General features: G+C 37.0%; 1 long non-coding RNA gene across 4 annotated transcripts in view; it reads right to left on the bottom strand.

The window, feature by feature from the left end:
* Window positions 1-5,679: 5,679 nt before the first annotated feature.
* Window positions 5,680-18,854, bottom strand: part of LOC137861204 (uncharacterized) — a 185,047-nt gene continuing 171,872 nt past the window's right edge. For 3 of the 4 annotated variants that reach the window (XR_011099466.1, XR_011099465.1, XR_011099463.1), the window contains exons 3-6: window positions 10,540-11,643; window positions 8,680-8,815; window positions 7,415-7,575; window positions 5,680-6,366 (exon numbers count right to left, since the gene is read on the bottom strand). This is a non-coding gene — a long non-coding RNA (uncharacterized lncRNA). The remainder of the gene's footprint in view (window positions 6,367-7,414; window positions 7,576-8,679; window positions 8,816-10,539; window positions 11,644-18,854) is intronic. The other variant, XR_011099464.1, reaches the window with a different exon arrangement.

The following is an 18,854-nucleotide window of genomic DNA, read 5'->3' as shown; positions in this document are numbered from 1 at the left end:
TAATAAAATGTTTAAATTTAAAATTAATATTTGGTAGCAAGAAGTGCTGTACAGTCTGCTCTGTACTTTTTTGACAAAAAAAAAAAAAAAGTCATGTGATCCTTGAAGCTATTATTTTCTGTTGTAGCATCGCGTTTTAAAATTTGAGATGTGTTTGGGGTTTCAGCTCTTCAGTATTGTATATAAATTTAGTAATAAGGTTGTACAAACTGAGTAATAAAGTTGACCAAGATAACATATTTGATGTACAAACACTTTCTAACAAAATATCAGCAACATTTTTCCTGATGTATTATTGCATTATTAATGTATATTTTCTCATACCTAATGAATACTTCCTGATTTTTTTTTCTTTGTTGCTGTTGTTATTTGTTTGTTTTTGTTTGATTGTTTGTTTAGAGCTCAACATGGTATCTAGGAGAGCTTGTATCAGCTAAAATGGCACTTATTATGTAGGTAACATTTATAACATTCTGTATGTAATTTTTATCATTTTGTTCACAGTATGTTGGTAAGAGTTAATTCAGTTCAATTAAAAGCCAAAACAGAAATAGCTAATAAAACATTGACAGTAAAATATATGAGTTTCTGTCTATAAAGAAAAAGCTGAATGAGGAACCAAATGCCTAAAAATAGGTTTAAATTTTTGAATGGTATTGAATTATTGAATTGTGTTCTAGTGGTGTAGACTAAATAATGGATTCACTAGATTCAGCCCTAAAGGATTTACCAGAAGATCAGATAAATATAGTTAGAGACGTGAGTGAAAATATAAAAATGTCATCAAGAACTTTCAAAGAAAATCTTGTTTTTAAAAGCAGACTAACTGGAGACAAGCTGAAAGAAAGAGATGGATATTGGCTGCTTAATTAGATAAAGCCAGTACCTTAATTTTAATGAACTTTCAGGAAATACAAGTGGCATTAAAGACCACAGCAATTTGCATCAACAAGTTCCTAATGGGTCTGATAGATAATATTGCCTTTAGCTAGAAAACATCTACAATAAGAGCTACTTAGCATTCCCCTTGTATAGAAACACATTCCAAACATTTCTGGCCAATTTATTTTAAATACCTTGTCTGTGTTTTCAAAATCTTCACACTTACACTGCAGAATGGGCAGGATTAATCAGTGCTGATAAGCCTAATTGAGGGCAGTTAGAGATGTGTACGTGAATATATAGAAAGCTGCCTTTTAATGATCCCTTTGTAATTATCAAAGGAGAGTTCCCATTACTTCTTGGCAAACTGAAACAAATCAAAGACTCTGCTTATTAACAACCTGTGCAGAAACCAAAGGTGTAAGCTGCTACCATATCTTATGGAGCAAAAGCTTAGCAATGAGAGGAAAATGCAGACCTTTGGAAATTTTGGAACAATATAAAAATGTATTTCAAAGCTATTAATAATTTTTCAAGCAAGATCAGGAAAGATTTATAAGTTGGCGAGTTTATTGCAAAGGCACACCATTCCTGGACTTCAGCTGTAGAGGAAGAAAAATGTGTTTTGTTTCTACTGGTTAAACTCGTCAGAACAAGCTGTATACTTCTGAACCTGCAAAATCTGCTGCAAGCTTCCTTAACTCATCATTTGGCCAGATGTCTATTAGCGACTAGACTGCAGATGGCAGCAAGGGGGGAGGGGGAGTGACAGTCATTTGCCATCTTCCCAGATGTTGGGAACAGGAGAGGACATTCCAGAGGACAAGAAGACATTCCCAATGGCCAATTCTCCCTTTCTTCTTCTGGCACAGCTGGTGCTACAGGTGTGCCTGGACCATGGGCATTTCTAACATTGTCACAGCAATTTTCACTCAGCTATTAGGGAATTAGTTGGAAACTACAATTTGCTGTCATATTAAAGGTGGCCTGTGGAATCACTCCATGTCAAACAAGAGCTTTGGAACTGCATGTGATCCCCACAGGCATGGAGGTAGACTGTGTAGATGGGGAATGGTAAGAGAAAATGAAGAAAAATTAGAAAAAGAAGAAAACATAATAGCTAGCCATGAAGAGTCTGGGAAATAAAGTAACATGAGAGAATGAATAACTGTGAATGCTTGATGAATGTCAGCTGACACCGCACTTGATAAGTATCTTAAAGAAAATGCCTTCTGTACAACGTGCCATTATGCATTAATGCTACCACGCTTTATTAGCTGCCAGTTTGGGGTCATTTCCTTTTGAAATGCTGCTCAGGTGTTATTCCTGAGCCTGCATGGAAACTACCAGTGAGTGCCGCAGGGGCAGATGTGCCTCCTGAGCTCAGTTTTGGTGGATGCGCTGTGAGGTTCTCCACCCATGACCAAAAATACTTTCATGTGGCGTCACTCACAGCTCATATAAGCTCAGAAAGATTTCATGTGTGAGTTAGAAAAGTTAACTTTAGAAAGTGACAGCTTGCCCTTTTCGTTATCACTCTAGACCTCATACAAATATCTCTCACCAGCTTTTTATTATTATTATTATTGTTATTTACACGGGTACATTTGGAAATGTTCATCAGCTCAATTTTAGTCTTCTGAAATGACTTTGTTGCAATGCCTATAAATGGCTATTGCAGATAGCTATGCATCGTTTCAGGAATTAATTGCTTATTAAACTCTTGGTTTGGGGTGGAAATGTATGGAAGATTTCTGCAAAGGCTGATGTTTGTGATATTAGCTGACTGCTTACTGTTAGAGAATTGAGAGCAATTATTTCAAATTAGAATCCACTGAGCCAACTCTTGCATGCCCAGATACACGCCAAGTAACAGCTCTTAAAGGTCCACAAAGTGCATTTAACCATCACCATGTTGTCGTGCCAGTACATAGAATGCACACAAGTTTCTACCTGTTCAAAGATACTCAGAAATATACTTTCTCTGAAAGGAGTATAAACAGTGTCTGTCATTTGTCACTGTGCATGAAGCAAGAGAAAAAAAAAAAAAAAAAAAGCATGCATTTATTGATAACAAAAAGCTTTATTATGTTATTAGGTACACAAATTGGAACTTGAAAAAAAAAAAAAAAAAAAAAAAAACAGATTTAATTCAGCCACAAATGGTTAACTTTGGAGAATTAAAGGAATAAGACCCTGAACTGAAAGACTAGGTCTGCATGGAGGATACAACCCTGCAAAGAACTTCCCAAAGAAGTACAGCCTGTTGTCTTGCTCCCCAGTGGTCAGGCACTGCTGCAGTTGCTCCCTTTGCTGCCAACACCAGCACACCTGGGTGCGAGCAATAGTGGCTTCTGAGGACATGCAGGGCTTCTGCATCTCACAGCACAGCGTTTCCTTGGCAATGTCTCGGGACTTTCTCTCTAGAGCTTTTTTTTGATAAACAGCGATAAATAAATATAGTTTTGCATGTCAGTGAATTGGTGATGTATTTCAACACCTACATCACTTCTTATTAGACCTACTCATTCTCAGTGCTTGTTTATCCTGGTGGAAATCTAATAAAAGACTTTCTCATTCTTTTTAATATCTTCTGTAACAATTACTGTCTATCCGCCCTTGGTGATTATTTCGCATATTCTCATACATGATCCAAATATTACCTTTCAGAGCTGGATATTTAGAGGCAGTTCAGGATATAAATTGTATAGGTAATGTAGCTCTTTTAATTGCATATTTTTCTGAATTTAGATTAAGCTAAATAATGGGATGTCATCCATTTCAAATTCAAATTAGGGTAACTTATTCCACCAACAAGTGAACTTTGTCTTCATAATCTAGCTCAGCAAGTAAGCATGATGTAACATAGAAAGTAGTAACTGAGAGTGTTTTAACTAATGAATACACCATAAGAAATGCAGCTCCATGTTTGACAGCTAGACCACTGAATTTTTATTTTTATTAATTGGGAGACCCTTACAATAACCTCTGTTAATCAGCGCCTAAGCAGCTCACAGCACACTGTCAAGAGAACCCTTACAAATGAGAATGCTGCACTCCCCTTTAAAGATATCAATGTAAAAGTGTGCTGTAGTCCAGTATTGGTTGAATTTTGCAGAATTAAAACCAGGCCACAACATTTTCAGTGCACAATGTGAATTTATAGAATTTCATAACAAGTTTCTGTTCCACATAGCAATGTTTCCTCCTTTCTCTTAGTAAATTTTATAAAGGCAATTGTACCAAGAACAATTTGGGGTATTTGGAAAATCTCATTTTATGAAATACATGTAAAAAAGATGTGTTCCATCCAATCTAATAGTCATTTTGTAGAATTGCAGTCCCCCATTTCCTTTATCACTCTTTAACAGGCTGCCAGGAATGGGAATCTGAGTGCTCCTGTCCTTGAGCAATTTTAATTGAAGATGCTCTGAAGGGGTGAACTGTGCTGACACATACTCTGCATCGGGGTCCTCTCCGGTCACTGGCAATTACAATTCCCTCTGAAATGTTCTGTAACACTCTCCATCCAAGCATGTTAAACCACTTTGCACATATCATATACTGACTAACTAATGAGGGCATCTTCAGAGATTTGTAAATATGATCTTCAGGTTATCGTTCAGGAAACTGAGGCACAGAGAAGTGAAACCCCTGCAGAGAGGACCCAGCTTGCCATCACACGATGATGAGGAAGGAGCTCAGGTGTTCAGCTCCCACCACAGCTGTGTGCATACAAAACAGCAACCTATTCCTTACCACAGCAACACATCATCAGCATCATTTTACTACTACTATTTTTTTTTTCTTTCCTTAAAAAGGCTGTATTACAGAGGTTTGAATGTCATCACGATAAAAATTTTTTTAAACACTGTTAAATGTTTGACAAATCCACAAAACGAAGGAAATTCAGACTTAAGGCTGAAAATCCAGACTGACACTCCAGCCTTACCAAAACTGCTACAAACCTCCTTGCTTTTGTGCTTGAAAGACAGACCTCTTACTTTAGTAAATGTTGTTTTTTGTAGTTAAATTATAGTAACAAGTGCTCCAGTTTCACTAAACCCCACTACCTACAAGATTTGGATTACTCAGATGTAACCTAAATCCTTTCTGCTGGTGGTGTGTTCATTTGAAGATAAGTAACAGGGTAAGTAGGCTAATATTGGATCGGAATCTCCTATGGATAATTCAGCACATCTCTAATTTTATTGCGACTATTTTTCTAGTTAAATTTAGATGAAAGAGGAAGACGTTTATTTCCTGCCTGCTTGTTGCTTCCCTCTCCTCCACAAGGTATTGAGAATTCTGTTGTATAAACTCATACATGCAGAGAAGTTACAAGTGGCAACCACAGCACCGTATTAATTTCCACCATATTTCCAGTGAATTTGATTATCCTATGGATGATACTGGCCCACAATAATTAAGGTACCAGTACTGTAACTTAAGCTTGGTCCTCAAACTCACCTTGTTGCAGATATGGATCCAAAACATATTATTTGTTTACTGTGATTTTAATAATGTTTTGAACATTCAGATCCTACAAATATCAGTCTTCACGTGGAGAAAGCTCAACTCCAGCCTTTTCTGGCAGTGGAAAATTGCTCACTATATTCACACACAACCAACCCTTTAAGAAAGCACCTAAACTAGCCATGAAATTTATCATGTTAGTAGACTTTAAGGCATCTAGAATTTTTCCATGAGAAAAGAAGAGGTCCCATTTTTGCGCCTTCTGGAAGTTTTAAAATACTGAGCTTTTCCTCTTAACTCCTCTGCCTTTGATTTCTAGAAAAAGAAAAAAAAAAAAAAGGAGAAAAAAAAGACAGATTGTTTCTCTTGATGACAGTGAATAAAGAGGGTGCTGCTATATCCTTTTCCCTTTTGGTTTCATCCAGCAATATGAACAGAATATGGGGAGGGAAAAAAAAAAAAAAAAAAAAAGGAAGGTTTGAGTAGGTCTGAGATGGAAAAGAGGCATAGGAATTGTGAACAAACAGTTCACCCACTATATAGCTTTCTGGCTAGAGCTTTATTGGTTTGAACTTTCCCTTTGGCACAGATCTTACCAGAGTTTATGAATATTTGTCACCTACATTTTCTAGGGAAAAAGACCAGTGGGGGGTGAAGGCTGACAACACAGATGAAAATACTGGAACAACTTTAAAGCACAATAAAAGCCTTACAATGCAGCAGATGAATTAGGAAAAATTTTGTGCGTACTAGCCTATCCTAACAAAATATAAATTAGAAAGGACTCATAGTGAGGATTTATGTCTGTCAACATGGAACTTAATGAAAAGCAAATCTTGCTTTATGTAAGACTTCTTAATGCTGGAAACCAAATCCCCGGCTTGGTTACAAGAGTGTAAATACAAACTAACTCCACTGTGCTTGATGATCCTGTGGTGGATTTCCAGTTTGCTCCTGAGTCCAATAATTTATAGTAGAGGTGGATCCAGCTGTCAGTTAGCAATTTGCCTAGAACGAGAACAATATGTTCACATAAGCATAAAGATGTCCTAAACTTACATATTGCCACTCAGCTATTATTCATTAATGCTTTCCTCAATGATATTCATTTATAAGTCTAGCACCTTACTTTTTATGCTTGAGGCATTTGCCTACAAAGTCATTTTAATATTCAAGCTACAAAGGTGTTTGCTGTCTTTGACTCAGTTGACATTTACTTCCGAGAAACTGAACTAAAGTGGCTGGTAATTTCTATAAGAGGTGTTGGCATTAATTTTCTTGCTGTTATGCCTTGTTGCTCCAGAAGATGTTTGTAGATGCCAACATTGCCTAATTTTTTCCACTTTTACTTATGTTTGACAGGTTACTTATTGCTTATTGACTGTAGGAGGTTTATTGTGCAATTTTGCTTCCTCAGCCTTAGTATTCCAGAAAAAAAGACTTTATTTGTCTCATGACAGGATATTTATCTGACACTAAGTCCTTTTGTTACAAGTAAAACTTTCAAATAAATTATTATAACCTCCACTACTTAACTATTAGCAACCTGTGTACACTTTCATTTCTGATTATATGGAAAGAAGAAAATGTGATAATTTGCTGAGTGCCAAAGAACTGTCTAAATAATGTTGTAGCCTTCTTATTTCTTATTCCTGTACTCTCAGACGAGGGAAATTACATATCGTTCATAGAAAAAAAATCTATACTCATGAGTGTGAGGATTAACAAGATATATTTTATACTTGTATTACATATTTAAAACAGAAAATGATGAGTACCTTATGGCAAGTATATTTTCTAAGGTCATAGTCTGGCAGCTGAACAAGAAATAAAATTATAATGATTGGAGACAAACAGTAATTGCAAAGACAAATATTCATAAATGTGTTAAGATCGAGCTAAAGGCTTGGGTCAGTAATTATCTTTGCTTAATATTGTTCAGTGTTAATACCCTGTTGTATTACTCATATAGACAGATATTAACACACAATTCCTTTCAGATTTATGGATCCAGACTATAAACAGAGCTGCTTCATCTGACTCGAGAGAAACTTACTTTTTAGAAGTCTGACCGTGGTCCGTTTGAATAAAATGGCATAATGTGGAAAAGTCGGGAAAGACCTGATATCTTCATGATGTTTTTCTTCTTTAAACTCCCACTTCACATCTTTTGATTCTTGCCAATAACTAGCACCGAATATCTTACAGAGGAATCATCTACAGAAGGAAAAAAAAATAATCTGAAAAGTCATTTCAGCCAAAACACTCTATCCCTTTCATGAGAATAATTTGGAGGTTTATATCCACAACCCTGTTAATCTCAGTATCTCAATGGCCACACTGGTCTCAAGCCTTCCTGTACAAAAGTCACAGTATATTTTGGAAATTATTCTTTCTGCCAAGCCACCTTTGCAAGCACACATTTCATTTTTTGCTGCAAGAAGCAACTGAAGAAGCTCAGGCCTAGCCAAGGTTGTGTTTTGCCTCAGTTTGAGGAGAGTGGAGCTTGCCCAGCTCTGGAAATGCCAAAGGAATTTGTATAAAGACTGTAAAATGCAAGCAAAACTGGGACATGATAATACCATACCTTTGTGATCTTAAAACTGTGGCTGTGTGCATGTAGATAGGGAATATAGGCACTGCCCCTGAAGAGAGTCAGTTTTGTTTTTAATGCCCAGCATTAGCAGACAAAAATAGAAGGTAGATAACGTTGGATCATCTGAAAACACTCCCAGATGCATGCTTTTGGCAGGTAATTGCATTTTCTTGCAACATGATAAAGAAAATCAATGAATTGAATACAGAAAGTGTGAAATGAATATCTGTGTCTTAGTATTCACAAGAAAGTCAGCAGAATCTTGGTCAGCAGAACCTATTCATGTCTTGTCAACGTACAGGCTGCGTGCCTCTCTGGGGAGGGGAAAAATGCCATCCAAAATTGAAATATGCAATAAAATTATGAGAGTCCCATAATCTGTTCATCCCTTTCCGAAATTCAGTTTACACACATACTATACTTTGAAAAACAGAAGAGAGCAGAAGAATAAGTTGCTGATTTGAAAAGGCAGAGAAACGAGTTCTACAATTGCAAAAGATGAGGTTGTTATGGATAGAGAGTCTTGACTTCATGAACTTCAGATTTTTTCAAACACTTATCCTAATCCAAGCATCCATCACCTGACTCCACATCAGCAGGGCCACTGGAACAAAAGTCCTCCATTTGTGCAGTCACAGTCCAGTCCAGTGCGGTGGTTTAGAGACATCACGGGGTTGCACACTCACCACTTGCACACAGGCTCCCCGGTGCCAAGACGTACTTACCAGCTTCCCAGCTGCAACTGCTGCTGAGCCCCTCTGCTAGGAAGGTACTTCTTGGTTCACAGTGATATTGTGTAATAAGGGAGTTTATTTGGCTATCGGCAGCATTTTTGTGTTGGGTTTTGGGTTTTCTTCTGTGCTGATAAAAATGGAATTAGCAGGTATTAGCAACTAAATTAGTTAGTAGGCATTAACAACAAAAGGAGTTGTTCAGGCTCACTGAAGCAGACATAATTCTAGTTACAGGTAAAAGATTTTTTCTTCAATACATTGTTTATTTGCATTACTTTTTATGTATTATCTCTTAAGAAATTAATTCCTCTTAACCACAGCCCAGCGAACTTTGACAGTCTATTTGCCACTGCCTTAGACTATTGCTCGTGGAGAAGAAACCCTTGCTATCTTCTCATTTACTCTCAGACAATGTGTCTGTAATCCCCAGAGGGTTTCTAATTCAACCTCAAGAACAGCATAATTTCAAATGTCTCTAGAGAAAATGGAGTTACAGAACACCAGCTGCAGAAAAGTATATGTTCAGGCTCTTCACACCTGTGTAATTAGTGCTCTGCTGAATTCGTTACAAATTATGAAAAACAATGATCTTATATATCACAGGATGTGGCAATAGCAGTTTCTTACATTAGCATAGAACGTATTTTTCACCAAAACTTTATTTTGATCTTATATTTATTTGTTTAAATGTTCTCACCAGATAAACCAGTGTTCAAACAGTCCCTGTTTGGAATACAAAAACACATGGAACACCTCTCAAATTCAAGACTATAGGCAGATTAACTTACTTGGTTGCAGTATTTCTTCAAGCCTTCTATAGAATATAACATTAATGAAAGGGACATCATCTTAAAATTAAATGAACTTTCATGCAACTGTAAACTGGGAATGACTAGTTCAGATTTTTCCTTCAAGCTTTTAAGCATCCCTACTAATAGCTAAAACATTTCTGAAACAGTTTGACCTTTAAATTCTATTTGAAAAATGCTTCTTTTCTGTTGGGAAACTGCCTCCACTGAATCATTTCCAAGCCTCTAGGCAACTTTCAGTATCAAATAGAGAGTTGTTACAACTATTTCTAAGATAATTTCAGAAGTGAACAATGAGAGAAAATTAGTCTTAATGTCCAAAAAGAATAGTAAAAAATATACAGAAACTGTCTTTTTAATGTCTATTTCATAATCCAAATATAAGTAATTTGATACAGACCTCCAGCTTTGTATGATTTCTGTTATGGAAACTAACATATTTCAATAGTAAGGTCTTTTGCGTTCCGAGCCCTAACTAATTGGGTTATGAACCCCCAGAGAGATTATTAATTTTATTTTATTTTATTTTTTCTGGTATTTGCATTTCAGCTACGGTACTCATGGAAATATTTGTCTAAGCTAGCTGAGAATAATGATTAAAACAGACAGAATGTTCATGAATGTTCATCATCTATATATGTCTCATAAGACAAACAGAGATTAAATGTCGAATTTTAATATGTATTTTCTTTGCAGTACAGTACCTTTGATACAAACAAATAAAATTATATGACAATTCAGTGAATTACTATGATAGCAAATTGATAAATTTATTATTTGCTATTCTTAAACAGGTAACAATGAAAATTTGAGCTGCCGTCAGAGTTAATGAGATTTCTATAACTAGGTCTGGCTATGGTGAAAGTGGACTCTATTAAATGAATAACAAACAGTCTAGAAGCTTGCTATGCAAAATGCCATCTTATGTCACTTGAATCGACATACATGTACTTTGAAGATAAAGAATACATTTTTGCAGTTTCATGTTTGAACTCTACAGTTTGGAGCGCTGTACATATGGGTAATGGATACCCTCAATTACCTGGTTGTGATCTGAAACACTAATAACAATGCCAACTCGAACCTGGTAGACTGGAATATCTAAATTGGAGAGAACCATCAAAAAAGTTTGCCTCAACAAAAGTGGACAAATAAAATAATAAATAAATGAATAAACAAGTGAATAAATAGCATTACGAAGCAAAGCACACTGACAGAAAAAGTATATATATATATTTTTAAAGAAAACAAAAGAGCCAGCACCATTTAATGGACAGAGACCTTAAATGTCTGTGAGGAACATCAGATGATGAGCCAAGCCACATTCACATGTGACTTCTCTGTTCTTAAGCAGAGAGTCAACACTGGAAATTAAACTCTAGGATTTGTTAAATTGTTCAAATACACAGGCCCATTGGAATTTGCCTAAATAACTTCTCAACAGGTAATTTCATTATCTGAATGTCTGTATTAGATTTTATCATGTAACATGATATACTCATGCTTTCTATTCATTTTAGACCAGTTTTGAATATTGTTTATATTTACCTATTTTGGTGTATTCAGTTTGCTTCGGCTCTTGCTTCCATGGATGAAATTATGAATAAGCTATTAAAAATATGATCAGAAACTGTCTTTATCACACATTCATCCAATAAAGGTTCCTCACTGTGGCAATTTCCAGTCTCTACACAGAAATTTTTTGAGAATGTTACTCTGTTCCAGGTGTTTACTAATTTTAAATAAATTTAGTATCTGTTTAATAAAGCAAAACCAGCAATATCCAATGACAGCCTTGGTTGATCTAAAAGACAGACCTCCGTAAACCTTGTTAGCTTCTCTCCTAGGAAATCTAGGAGTTGGCACCCGCTCTAGGAGCAGCTGTTCTCACAAGTCTTACAGATGGCTGCAGAAAAGGAAATCAAATCCCCGCTGCACTCAGACCTTTAATGAAAACTGTAGAAAATCCTGAACCAGTTGAAATCATCTCCAGGACCAGACTTGCCTTTTGTACAGACACGAAGCCTCAAAGAGGGGCCGGATCCTGCACGTGCCAGCTGAGCGCCTCACCAGGTGCACCCTGACTGCGGGAGCACTGCCGAGACCGACCCTCCTGGGAGCCATAGCACTCATCTCACCACCACACCTGTGTATAACAGCAACAGCTATATAATTGTTTTATATCTCTATATCGGCATGAAAATATATAGATAAAACACTACCTATATGTTTATATAAAAACTATTCTACGAGTTATATAGAAAGAGCTATTCCCACTACTCTGAGCATACACACGGAGCTTAAATGACTAAAAATAGGAGACCTAACAAGGAACACTGGTTTAAAAAAAGAACAGTAAAATGCTTTGATGAGGTAGCAGCATGTTGGGTAGATAAGCGCAAGCCTGAAACACTGTTGAAAGTTAAATGATGTTAAGGGCAGTGTGGCACGTGGAAGTTTTGCAGTGCAATTTTCAGTGGCATAATGCAAGAGATGTTGGTCTCATAATATCATCAAGGTCTGAAAGCATTTTGCATGCACTATAACTTCAGAAAGAGGCTGATTTATAGGGTCTCTGTGATGTATCTGAATGTCAAAAATACATAATTTATGAATTCATCTGTTTAGAGATCTATTCTTTTCCAGATTATGTATACTAAAATGACTATATTCCATGTAATTCTGCTCAATTTCTAGCAGATTACTCATTTGAAAAGAGCTGAGAAAATAAGTGTTTGCTATTCGTTTTGCACACAGAACAGATGTCTACAATGTGCTTTTGCACATCCTAACATGAAAATTTGGATTTGTCATCAATGATTGATCATCTCAGTGCTGCTCTCCAAATATGCCTTTGTTACTTCTGCTTGTTGCCTTTTTTTTTTAAATAGTGGCCTTGAAACTTTTAAACCTTTATCAGGTGAACTAATTAGTGTAATGGTGCATGCCAGAAGAAAAAAAAAAAAAAAAAAAAAGTTCTTGCAGGAGTTCAGATGAAAAAATGAAAACTCAGCCTCAGACATCATAGGATCATAGGCCCCTTGCCTGTCTGCTTGACACTAATATAAACCCTAAAAAATTATACAGTGGGATGAGAAATGTAGTAGATAAAGGTAGAAGCATAAATAAAATATGAATGCTAAACAGACACAGTTATTATACCATGAGAGAATAATAGTATATAAGAAAGTGCTCAGGCAAGGAGAAAGCTGCATTTCCACATCCACTTCAGTGCTGAGGGGGAGGAACACATCCTGCTGCCCTGCCTCAGAGGGTCTCTTCGTGCCTTAAAGCCACTGTCAGAGGAAAAAAGTCATTTCACCCCTTCCCTATTAACACCTGGGACTGGCTAGCTGAGCCATGAATCACAGTATGGTAGCAGGAGGTAGATTTCTGATATGGGTTTCTAAGCCCATGTGCCTAACACCCATATTATGTTATTTTTTTCTAGAAATATTGTGCTGTGTTTTTCTTACAAATTGTCTATAATAGTCAAGAGAAAAAAAAAAAAGTCTTTTTTGATCTTTTTACCCATCTTACACATCCTTTTAAAGCTTCTTACTACCTTGTCTAAATTCTTCCTGAATCTCCATTATGCTCCTGTTGGGAAAGTGCATATTCAAGTAGTAATATTTGGATTTGTTTTTTTTTTTTTTTAAGTAATGTCTGTGGGTTTAGTGCTGAATCTATGAAAAAGAAGATCCTACATTTAAATCTGAGAAGTATCTCGCTGAACTGGCACAATGTATGTTTTTCTTTAAGCAGCTATAGCATACGGTTACCTAAAACAACCATTGTAAATCACAGTCCCCAGCAGGGAACACAATCGTTACTTTATGCTCTGAAAATGGATTAAAATACACAAACACAGCTGAATTTTAAAGGGTTGGTCAACATGATATTGGGCTCAGAGTCAAATTGGCTCCTAAAGCAGACAACTCAGGTTCTTTTTATCTTCAGAGAATTTACGTGCACATAATACCATTAGAGGATCCTATATCCAACACCCAGCCCCATGGAAATGCAGAATTCTCTTGTTTCAATCCAACACACTTGATTATTTCAGAATTTCACCAGGGAAAGTGGAGATTGTTTTGTAAACCAAAGAATGCATTGCCTCGTTTCCCATTACAAGGGCCCAACAGCAAGGAGTTTTCCTGCAGTTTAAGCAGGAGTCGTACATTTGCCCAAGGCAAATCCAGGCAGCTGTGTATCAGTGAAACTCCTGGCACTCCTCTGCTGGGTCCCAGGCTTTCTTGCAGTGTCCGGGCACAAGACCTCAGCACAGCCAAGGGCTAAATCATTGCCTATGCTTAAGGCAAGGCTATAGCCATCTCACTGCTACTGCTCACTAGAAAAATATGGGCAAGAGATTAAATACAACCTCTTCTTTATTTTTGTCATTAGTAGACAACTCTCTTTTTTTCTTATGCTTACAAGTTTCCTTCTTCTAGGTATTAAATAACATAGTTAATACAGAACTTCAGATTTCCATTGGAAACTATTTAAACACCTCCCGTATGCCAGTATTGCTTACACAAATGATATTCAGATACTCAGAAGTACTCTACTTCTGTACAGACTTCTTGAAGTAGTGGAATATACAAATGTATTTAATTGAGCCTTTACAAGATCATTAAACTGTCTTACAATTATCAGTTTGTGGATGTTGCTTTGGTTGCATGCTTTTTTTTTTCCCCCCCAGTAATTTGCATAATCATAATAAATATATGTGGAATTGTTTGAGCCAAAGTACTGTCCTCAGTTATAAAGAGCATGTTACTGCCATCTGGGTGCAGGAGATATATTGCAAGGTATGCCAGTAGTTTTTATAGAAAGCCTAGCATATGGAGGATTTTTTTTTTCCTGTGTGCACCCGCTGCAGATATTTCATCCAGTTGTTCCTTACAGGGTTAAATCAGCAATAAACTTGGTGATAAACACGGCACCTCTCATCTTCAGGAATTAGAAATGAAAGAAGGACATTAAGCAATGTAGAGTGCTTGTATCAAATTTTGCATTATTCAATCAAACTGGCAATTGGAGAGGTGCACTGTAGGGTTTAAAGCTAATAGGCCTGAGTGGAAGAGGAAAACAATCTTATTACTGGAAGGTCCCATCATATTTTGCCCACTTACCTTATTCCTCTCTTGGAAATGAGACGAGAATTTGCTACATTTTGACAAATAAATGCTCTTCATTGTGTAAAGCAATACTTTCCTTACAAAAATGGGCCATGTGTGTCTGTACAATACAATTTCACATTTCATTTCTTATAGTAAAATTTCATATACATGTATATATTTGCAAAAAATATTTGAAAAAAATATCAGGGTAGAATTTAGGCTAAACGCCATCTCAAAGTATGAAGCAATAGCTCAGGTGAAGCAGAAAAGTTTTCACACCTGGGCAGACTGAAACAACCTGAGATATTCGAAGGCAACTACAACCTCCCTGATTCTGCATAAAAGCTGCTGTTGGGTAGGGTCAAGGCACACATAACAGCAGGGTTCCCTTCCACAGAGTTTACTGCCCTTTTACTGCTGTGAGCACTTTCTATGCCCAAGGAGCTTAAACCCAGTGGGACTTGGCATTATTTCTTTGAAATTTCTCCCTCTGCATTTACAGACATAAGGCACTATCAGTGGCCAGAAAGATCTGTGTCAGGGTCCTGTTATAATTTTTGTATTATGATAGTTATTGTGCAACTATTTTTAGTTTCAAATCTGTCACAGTCATTCACCTGCAAGAAGAAAATGGTCTAAACATAGTACAACCTAGATAGTTTAAAAACTGCCCGTTTTTGACTTATTTGAGTCCCTAAAATAACCTCTTTCAAATATAAAATGGAACGTATTTTCCATATTCTGAAGATAGTAAGAAACCAGCTGAACCAAATTTGTAGACCTTTCCCAAAAGTTCATTTATGAACTAAAGAATGAGATGCTACATAATACAAGGATCATTTTTAAAGTTACCTGAAAGTACAGAAGGAGATATAAAATATCAGAACTTCTGCTGACTTTTAAAAAGCCATGATGATATTTCCTCTGACAGAAAAGACAGCAAGTTTGTAGTTTGGACTATATAGGACACCAATTTGTCTCCCAGATTATTCTAAAGTACAAAAATAAGCCTGGGAATTACATTTTATTTGTGACACAAAAACGAATGTTTCCATGTAAGCAGAACCTTCGCAGTTCATTTTTAATAATGAATGCATTGCACTTGAGGGCAAAACACTTCTCACACAAATTTGGAAACTATAAATTGTCTCCATGGTTTCCCCAGGAAACCACTCTGAGTCTGATCTCTCTGGGCAAGTTTAGTAGAGGAGTGTGTGGTGCCAACGCTTTGTTTCTGGCACGGATAAAGAACTTCTCACATAAATTATCATTTAGAAAAGATTGCCATAAAAATCAAATCAAGAGACTTGCAAGGACCTCCCAGGTCTCAAACAACACCCGTAACAGCAGTATCAGTACCAAATGAGGTTCTTGCACCCTCGGCAGCTCCCAGGTCTCAGAAGTTAAAGCAGCCAGCTGAGGGGCTCAGCCACCCAAGAGCCCCCTTAGGGCACCCGACAAATAGCACAGGTGAGGAACCTGCCAAGGAAATTGTCCCTGATACGAGCAGGAACATTTTGTGCAGATCAAGGGATAATGAACACCACAAGGCAATCTTTGCTCTTCCAAAAACCTCCCTTAGATCGTTCAAACCCATAAAGAGCAGCATGGCTTCATCTGACCTCATAAAAGAAAAGTCTTTTCTTTCAAGGTTGTCAGCATATTCCCATCCCACTGTTTATGCCTGCTAGGGCTCTATAATCACGGTTTGAACTCCACGGTCCATCTCTCTTCTTTCTTCTCTTTGCATAGCACTGAAATTCTCCTTACTGCTAAATATTTTGGACAGCAGCATCTCCTCTGTCTATGAGATATTCATTTAAGGGTGGGAGAGTAGTACAGAAGGCTTACAGGGAGAGATTTCCACATGACATCCTCCCCAAATGCCAAGGGCCTGATCTGTGGTGGAACATGACATTTTAATAAATCCTATAAAAATTCCCTTGACATTCTGATCGGTGTTATAGTGACACAGAAGAAACACGTAACATCTGGAGATGAAAGTTAGATTGCAGCCCTAATTTTATAGTAACAGAAAATAAACTTTCCTGATGATAATAATATTTTTAGACTTATTGATGCATGCATTTAAAAATGTAAAAATGTTTCAGATCAATTAAAATATTAATACTGCTTACAGCAACCCTTCTTTTGTTCCTTCAGGCATTTTGTGTGGGTGTTGTATGCACAAGAGTGAATCTGCTGGCCAGTTCTGTCCATCCACTGGTGTGGTCCTGCACAGGTGCCTGTCCAGTCCTCTCAGCTGGCTGCATTTTCCTGCTGAAATTGCTCTTTAAGGCTTTCACATTCTCACATTCTTTTTTCCCTCCTCCAAGAATTTGTTTCCAGTACTTTCTGCTAATCCCCTCTCTCAAATGGCCCCTCATTGACAGCCCTTGCACCCTTCTTCCTCTCCCATCCTTCCCTTCCCACCAGAAATACACACTTTTGGAAGGAACTCAGGTCTTGTTTTGATCCCCTCTTGCTGATAATAGCCTGATCCAACTTACTTTCTTAATGTCTTTCAACCCACTAGCTCCGTCCTCTTGGGAGAAGGCTCAACCCTGGGATCTTCCTCCTCAGGCGCTGTATTTATCATCACCACTGAAATGACAGGGCTGGCTAGGGACAGAGCTGGTGATTGTAGAGTATCACACTGTTTTTTTTTGTCTCGTCTCCCATTATCCAACGCCCAGACATAGTCACTCTCCCCCTTCCTTCCCTCCAGCACGGACAGTACCCTAGTCTTCTTAAGGGACTGAAGCCTGTGACCTGCGAGCTCTGGTTTATTTTGAATTCCCACACCCAGCTATGTACATTAAGCTGTAATGGAAATCTGGAATGAGACTGTTCCTGATACAGCCCTCTACTGAAGAACTCGAATATAGCCCTTTACTCAGAGAACCTATTTCATCTTGTCATCTTGAACTCTAGCTTTCTTTGCTTTTTTTTTTTTTTTTTTTTTTTTTAAACAAGTGCCACGATTCTCTGGCAGGTGCCATGCTTGGTTATTGTTGCCAGAGGAAGTGAGACTGTTCCCTTCCCTATCTCATATTGCACTGTCAAAGAGAATTTATCAGCATTTGTCTTGCAAGAACTTATTTTTTTCAGGTGTTGCCACACTGCCAGCATCAGATTTCTAGCAATAAAGCCAAAAGAATCTGTGAAACTGAGGACGTTCTTCACATTATTCCTAATTTGCCAGTCAGCACTTTGTAAAACCTCGATTATTCTGTATATGCACTACATGGCTACTTTAACACAAAATAATTTTGTTATGAATTTAATACTATTTATACTATTTGAAAGCGTGACTTTTGAAATGATGTGTAACACAACTCTGCAATTCATACAGCAAGTTTAAAATAATTACCAGTCATTAGCCAAAGGCAGATTTGTCTACCTTATGCTTTATAGTTTAGACTTGAGTTGCATACATACAGGTAGAACAGGTGATGTATGTGCACATACATAGACACATACAGCAGGACAACAAAACTGTAGTATAGACAGAAGCTTACTGGAAGAGAGTCAGAACTGAAATATCAAGTATCGAGTATTGTTTCTAAATCAGATTTTGCACATTGCTCTGAGTGTGGAGCTTTCTGTGCCATCAGGAAGGTGAAAATAATATTTTGGTAGATTCTTGCCTTACTCAGAAGCACAAAATACTACATGACACCTAATTCCCTTTGAGGTTTTTACAGTGTGTACTGACTGAATATTTTGATGTAGTTAAATGGCTTTTTAGGGATTTCTAGGGGTTTTAATTCACTGCATCTGTCCACAGTGATTTTCCCCTCACAATGCAATATCCTCCACAACAGCTCCTGTCTGAAGTTGTTTTAAGGACAACTGTGTAGCTGATATTTTTCTTACTGAGTCCTGCAAGACAGATCTTGTGTCTGACAAATAGAGCAACTACCCTAGAAGCAATGCATAGAAAGATATAGGTAACAAATCTGTATTCACATTTGCTTTCCTATGTAACACCTACTTACCTACTTTAAAACATTTTATGCATAGGGCAGTTACAAGAAGCAAATGAGATGCTATAGTATGGGATTAATAGTAAGAATGATTTTACTCTTATGTATTATTGAACTAGCTGGACAGCAGGTCAAATACTGCCAAAAACGTATTTGCTAAAGAATTTATCTAGTGAAACGTTTACTAGCTGTAATCAATTCATAAATCTATGTAGAACAAATTATTTGCTTGTTTAGAAGAA

This window comes from Anas acuta, chromosome 9 (assembly GCF_963932015.1).
Source record: "Anas acuta chromosome 9, bAnaAcu1.1, whole genome shotgun sequence".
NCBI lineage: Eukaryota > Metazoa > Chordata > Aves > Anseriformes > Anatidae > Anas > Anas acuta.
Note: the sequence above shows the minus strand (reverse complement) of the source record. Positions and strands in the feature narration are given on the sequence as shown.